The sequence below is a fragment of the Vigna angularis genome, chromosome 8, assembly GCF_016808095.1.
Source record: "Vigna angularis cultivar LongXiaoDou No.4 chromosome 8, ASM1680809v1, whole genome shotgun sequence".
Lineage (NCBI taxonomy): Eukaryota > Viridiplantae > Streptophyta > Magnoliopsida > Fabales > Fabaceae > Vigna > Vigna angularis.
Window position 1 is genome coordinate 23,487,367 of NC_068977.1, and position 6,069 is coordinate 23,493,435.

Consider the following 6,069-nt stretch of genomic DNA (forward strand, 5'->3'; position numbering starts at 1 on the left):
TTGGAATACAATTCAACAACCACTGAAAAGAAAATTGTATTATTTTATTGCGATTGGTTTGATCCATTGAGAATAGGTACAAGGGTGGATTCAAAGTATGGCATTGTGGATATTCGAATGGATAAAAGATATGTGTTGTTTGATCCTTTTATAATTGCACATAATATACAACAAGTTTATTATGTACCATATCCTACATCACGCACGGACAAAAGAGGTTGGTGTGTTGTGATAAAGACGAAGCCTAGAGGACGAATTGATTCTAATGATGTAGAAACCGATGTGCATACCAAGTGGAGGAAATGTCACATGTTAATGACGTCATTGAAGTTGAAGAAGTTGTCCGATTCCAAGATGTAGAAGCTGGTCTTGAACAAGTGGACCCCAACAATATTTCATCATTTCAAGGGCAAATGGATGAAGATACAATTGAATCAGAAGAATACAATGAAGAGGGAGAAAATGAAGATGACAATGAAGATGAATTTCAATGTTCGAGCATTGAATAGAGTTAGGGCGTGTTTTGTTCATTTATTTTGCTTCATTTATAATGCGGTCCAGTTTAGAAATGTAGGATTCCAATGTAGGATTCAATTGTATTTGCTTGAAGTTCATTATGACCAAATATTTTTGTGAATCCCATCGATTATTTTCACTCTTGTTCCCCAATCCATTTGTTATCGTTATATGATTACACATACATTTACCTCTCATACTTTTAAAGTAAATATTTTCCCTGACTTCAATTACAACTCAAACTTAGATAATGTCCTTTTGGAGATGAATCCGATACTACTTCCCCAAAAAACCAATACTAATGCATGTGTGTCATTTTGTGCAATATACATCACTGATTTTGGTTGCAGACACATAGGTTCCTTAAATAAACATTATTTCCTTCTATCCTGCCATAAAAAGAAAGGTGTGTTGTTATTTACTGAATATGTGAGTCACTAGGAGTTCTAATGCCACTCTAGTAGAGCTCCTCTAAGATCATGAGTTGTTCTCTGGTAGGGCTCCATCTTGAAGAACCTGCTGGAGACATCTTTTCTTTCTCTCTTTGATGAGTTTCTTGAGACAGGAGAGGGATGTATAAATAGAGGGACAGAGAGAAAGATACAGTACAGAGGAGAGAAAGAGACAAAAAGGAAATATTTATGATTGATGAGTCAATATTTTCTTGACTTCACCTAGTTTATTGTGCTAGAATTAATCAGGCAATTGTGCTTAAATGTCCGTTATTTTTCTGTTTTTGCTAATTGTGCTTAATTTGACCAGAAATTCTTATTTTAATTAATTTGAATTATTTGAGCTTATTATTTTCATTATTGATTACAGGGAAACTTTTGGAGATACATTTTGGGGACATCAGGAAGAATGCAAATAAATTCAAGACTCTCCACATAGACATTTTAGAATTAATTAAATTGTAATTCAGTAGTTTAGAATTTTTGAATCAACTCTTACATTTTGGGTCAATTTTTGGTAAAGTAGGTTAGGCCCAAAAGTGGAGAGGATGACTTTGCATCCTAGATTTTTTTTTTTGGGACAGCCGCCTCCCACTTAAAAAGAGGACACATTTTTCATTTTGAAAGGGGATTGGAGACACACGGCCGAGAGCCAGCCGCCACCCTCACGGAACTTAACTTGTAACATTTTTTTCTTTTACGAAATGAAGCTTGTGCACGTTATTATTCAATCTCTACTCGCATTTTATGATTCTGGAAGTGGCACTCGGTGATTGATTTAACTAGTTGGCAACAAGGGATGCATTTGAGTTTTTTTTTAGAAAGAGACGTTGATTCATAGCTTTGCTTTAATTTTGGAAAAGCACACTGCTGCCACGGCTGCAAGCAGAGTTGAGAGTGAAATGATAAACGGCACACACTGCTGGATCTTTGCTGGGACGACAGGAGCACGCGGACGACTGAGAAAAGGAGTGCTGATTGATGAAAAAGGATGTGGTGATTAAGTGGAGGAAGAACACATTACGGGAGGAGAAGAGATTGGAGGTTCGAGGCAAAAGGGTGTGGTGGAGGTATAAGGAAGTTGTGTTTACTGGATTGAAGAAAGGCCTATGAAGGTGATAAGAAGAAGTGAGCATGTCTTTTATGAGATGTCTATATGTAATGGGTATTTATGATGTTATTAAAAATTACTTGAAGGTTGTGTGTGTTGAAGGGTTTGATTACTATTTGTGGGGGTAGTTGTAGACGAGGCAATCCTACAAAATTGAATGCAATCTTTGGTAATAACCTACGAGCTGAGTTTTCTTTGTTCGGAGTTGCTACTCTTATAGAATGGGAAAGAGAGAGAAGTTCTTAAGGGTTAACAACAGTTGTCAAACACTATCAAACACTATCAAACACTTACATCATTTACTTTTGTAATCTCATATATTTGTTAAGGATCTTCAGTTCAATCTAAGATCTCACACTCTTCAACATGCACCAGTGTAAACATTGATCTTCAGTTAAATGCTGTAATATATCTCCAATAAAAAACACCTGTTGATTTTTCGTTGGCATGCTGAATGGAAAAATCTTATTAACTTAACTCTCACCCTTCTTTAAGAATTTATAGTCTCCATCTTCAACTTATTTTTTTGTGATTTTTGGGGACCATCTCACATTCAATCATCCCTGGGATACAATTATTATATATTTTGTCATCTTGCTTAAAGTAAATATATGGGTACTAGTTGCTGTCCAGTTTCCTCTCTGATTCCAACAGCAGTAGATGCACAATTCCCTCATTTTGGCTGTATCATCACCACTAATCAATTTAGAGTGAAACTTTTGTACTTTTTCTTCAATTTACACTTATTTATATGTCTTCAAGTTAGTCTTAACACATCAAATTTCCATAGCATTATTATGGGTGTGTCTTACAATTTCTTTTTTGATTTGTTAGACAAAGAAGAGTTTTGTCTAAGTAGACACTTGATTTTATTTTTTAAAGTTCTGCAACCTAACATATCAATACAGTGAATTACACAAAAGTTGATTGAATCCTGTTTTCTGGCATGTAATTTATATTATTACCATTGCAACATATTTTCTCTTATTGATTGAATCATGTTTACACTCTCAATTCCATGATTGCACCTTCAGGAATATGTCATCAAGTGGTTTTGGCCCTCCTCTTCCACCTTCAGGAAAATCTGATAAGGGGAAGGGGAAGAAATCTTATGTAGTCAAGTTGATTACGCCTTTCAATAATGAAATTGGTTCAAGCAGTCAACCAACTACCCCTACCTCTACCTCCACTGGTACATCTGTTCCATCTTCATTACAAGTTCCCGGCTTCAATCCCACTCCACATACATCTACACCTACCTCTCTTCCATCTCCATTACAAGGGCCTGTCTTGACACCCACTCCATACCAAGTGCCTACTAATCAAATGGCATCACTCTCTCCCAATGTTGGTTCTAACCTATCAACTCCCACAAATATTGCACCATCACCTGGTATAGTGGATGCAGATCCACATTCCAGTTCACCCAATAATGATGAGGAAGAATGTTCCAACGGTCGGCCAATGATTACACCCGTTGGAGGAGGGTAACAAAAAAAATTTAACTCAATTAATATATATACACAATTCATTGTTCTATTATTATAATGTTTGAGTTTAATTTTGGTTTAGGTTTTATCCTACAAGAACTGCATCGAAGGCAATCACAGCCACCATCAAGCAACAGTTTGATGAGCCATGGCTAACATGGGGACAAATCCCTAAGGAAACTAGAGATGTTTTCTTTGATCGATTTAAGGTACACACTTCTCACTAACCATCATACACCAAACAAGTTATTCCTTAGACCACATGTATATGTTAAAAAGATTTCAACACTTTTATTATTATTCAAACCTATCCTTTTTAATATAACCGAGAAAGGTTTCATGGAAGCCTAAAGATGAGGAAAAGGTCAAAAAAAAATTTCACACCAAGGCATCTCATAGGCTCTCAGAGATGTATAAAAAATGTAGAACTCTAGGAAAAAAACCTCATTGGCTGGGGAAGGATACTTGGAATGGTCTTCTGGAAAAGTGGAACATGCCACTTTATAGACAAAAGTGTGAAACAGCTAAGAAGAATCGAACATCTGAAAAGGGTGGTTGTTTGCACATTGGAGGATCTATTAGTGTGCATGAGCATGCTATTCGTTTGGTATGTAACTTGTACATTTTATTTCTTAAATTTGTAGTCATAAATTTTACAAATGTTTATTAACAACTCATTTTGTTTGCAGTCACAAGAGCTTGGTCGGTTTGTGCATGTTGATGAGATATTTCAACAAACACATATTCGTCAATCAACAGGGGAATTTGTGGACGAAAGGTCTAGGCAGACCCATGTCAGTTTCTACTAACTCTATCACATTATACATTCTTGGTTTTTAAACCTTAGGTTTACTTATTATATTTATTCATTTAACAAGAACAATTTCAAGCAAAATTTGCAGAAATAAGATCTGAGACTGCATCTGTTGGTGCCTCAGCATGTAGTCCTCTAGACCCTGCGGAGGAGGAAAGATTGAGAAACCGATGTTGGTTAGAGGCTATTGGTGGAAAATACAAGGGACGTGTATACGACATTGGAAATGTTAGTTCCCAGGATGACTGTGTCGATAGTTACATCCAACAGACACAGGCATCTTCTTCTACTCAGCAACAAAATTCAGAAGAAATTGTTAACCTTAAATCGCAGTTACAACAATATGGTCAACAGCTTGAAAAGTTTCAAGGCTTTATTAGCGTTCTCCTGTCATTCCTTCCGCCTTCAGCAGCCACAGCTGCACAAGACTTTTAAACATCCAAAATTCTGAAGTTCAAAATCAAGCACCTAATGATGTCCAACCAGAACAACAACCTCCACAACAACAACCTCAAGAACAACAATCACCAGACCACCAACCACAAGATGAAAATAATTATATGCACTATTAGGCATTTTATACAACTAATTTCCATTACTATTGAACTTATTTAGAACCAGAACATATGAGCTTACCGAATGTTTAATCTTGGAATATTTTGATGTAAACAATATTTATGTATTCATGTACAATGTTACCTTTGTGGATTTATATGTCGATGTGTAATGTATAATGTCTAGGTTTGCTTATATGAATTTTGAATGTTCAGTTATAATGTTCAGGTTTGTTTGTATGAAATGAATTGGGCATGTTCAGGGTATTGTAAACGACTTTTTCAGCTCTTCTAAAACAATTATAGACGGATATATTCGTATATAAATTATATCAAGATAAATCCGTATATATATAAGTTATATACGGATATGTCCGTATACAAGTTATATACGGATTTATCCGTATACAAGTTATATACAGATTTATCCGTATATAAGTTATATATGGATTTATCTGTATATAACTTATATACGGATAAATCCATATATAACTTATATACGGATAAATCCATTTATAATAATAGCTACGATAGATTTATATATGGATTTTTGCCCGTATATAATCCGTATCTAATTAAGTTTTATATACGGATTTTTGGCTTTATTTACGGATTTGGCTGTATGTAATTCAATTTTTTCTTGTAGTGTTCCTTCCATCATTCGGTTTGAGCCCTCACTGTTCGGTTTTGAAAGCACGAAAGTTTCTAAACCTCTTCTTATAGGTTTAGACAATAGTAGAAGAAAAAGGAGGAACATGATGTCTAGAGAACTTTTCCCTTCTCTTGACAGTCTTCAACAGTCTTCACCTCAAAGATCTGACAAGGAAACAAAAAATATGGCTGAAGAGCATAATGGTACACGTATCTTGGCAGATTATGCAACAGTTATTGGCCCTTATCATTTTAATAGCATTGCAAGGCCGATGGTTAATGCTGCAAATATGGAGATGAAGCCTGCTTTGATTCAATTGGTGAAGAGCAACCAATTCAATGGATTATCACATGAAAATCCATATGAGCATCTGACCACATTCAATGAGATATGAAATATTGTGAAGATCAATGGCATGCCAGATGAAGCCATTAGACTTAGCTTGTTTCCTTTCTCTTTGGGAGGCAATGCTAAGATGTG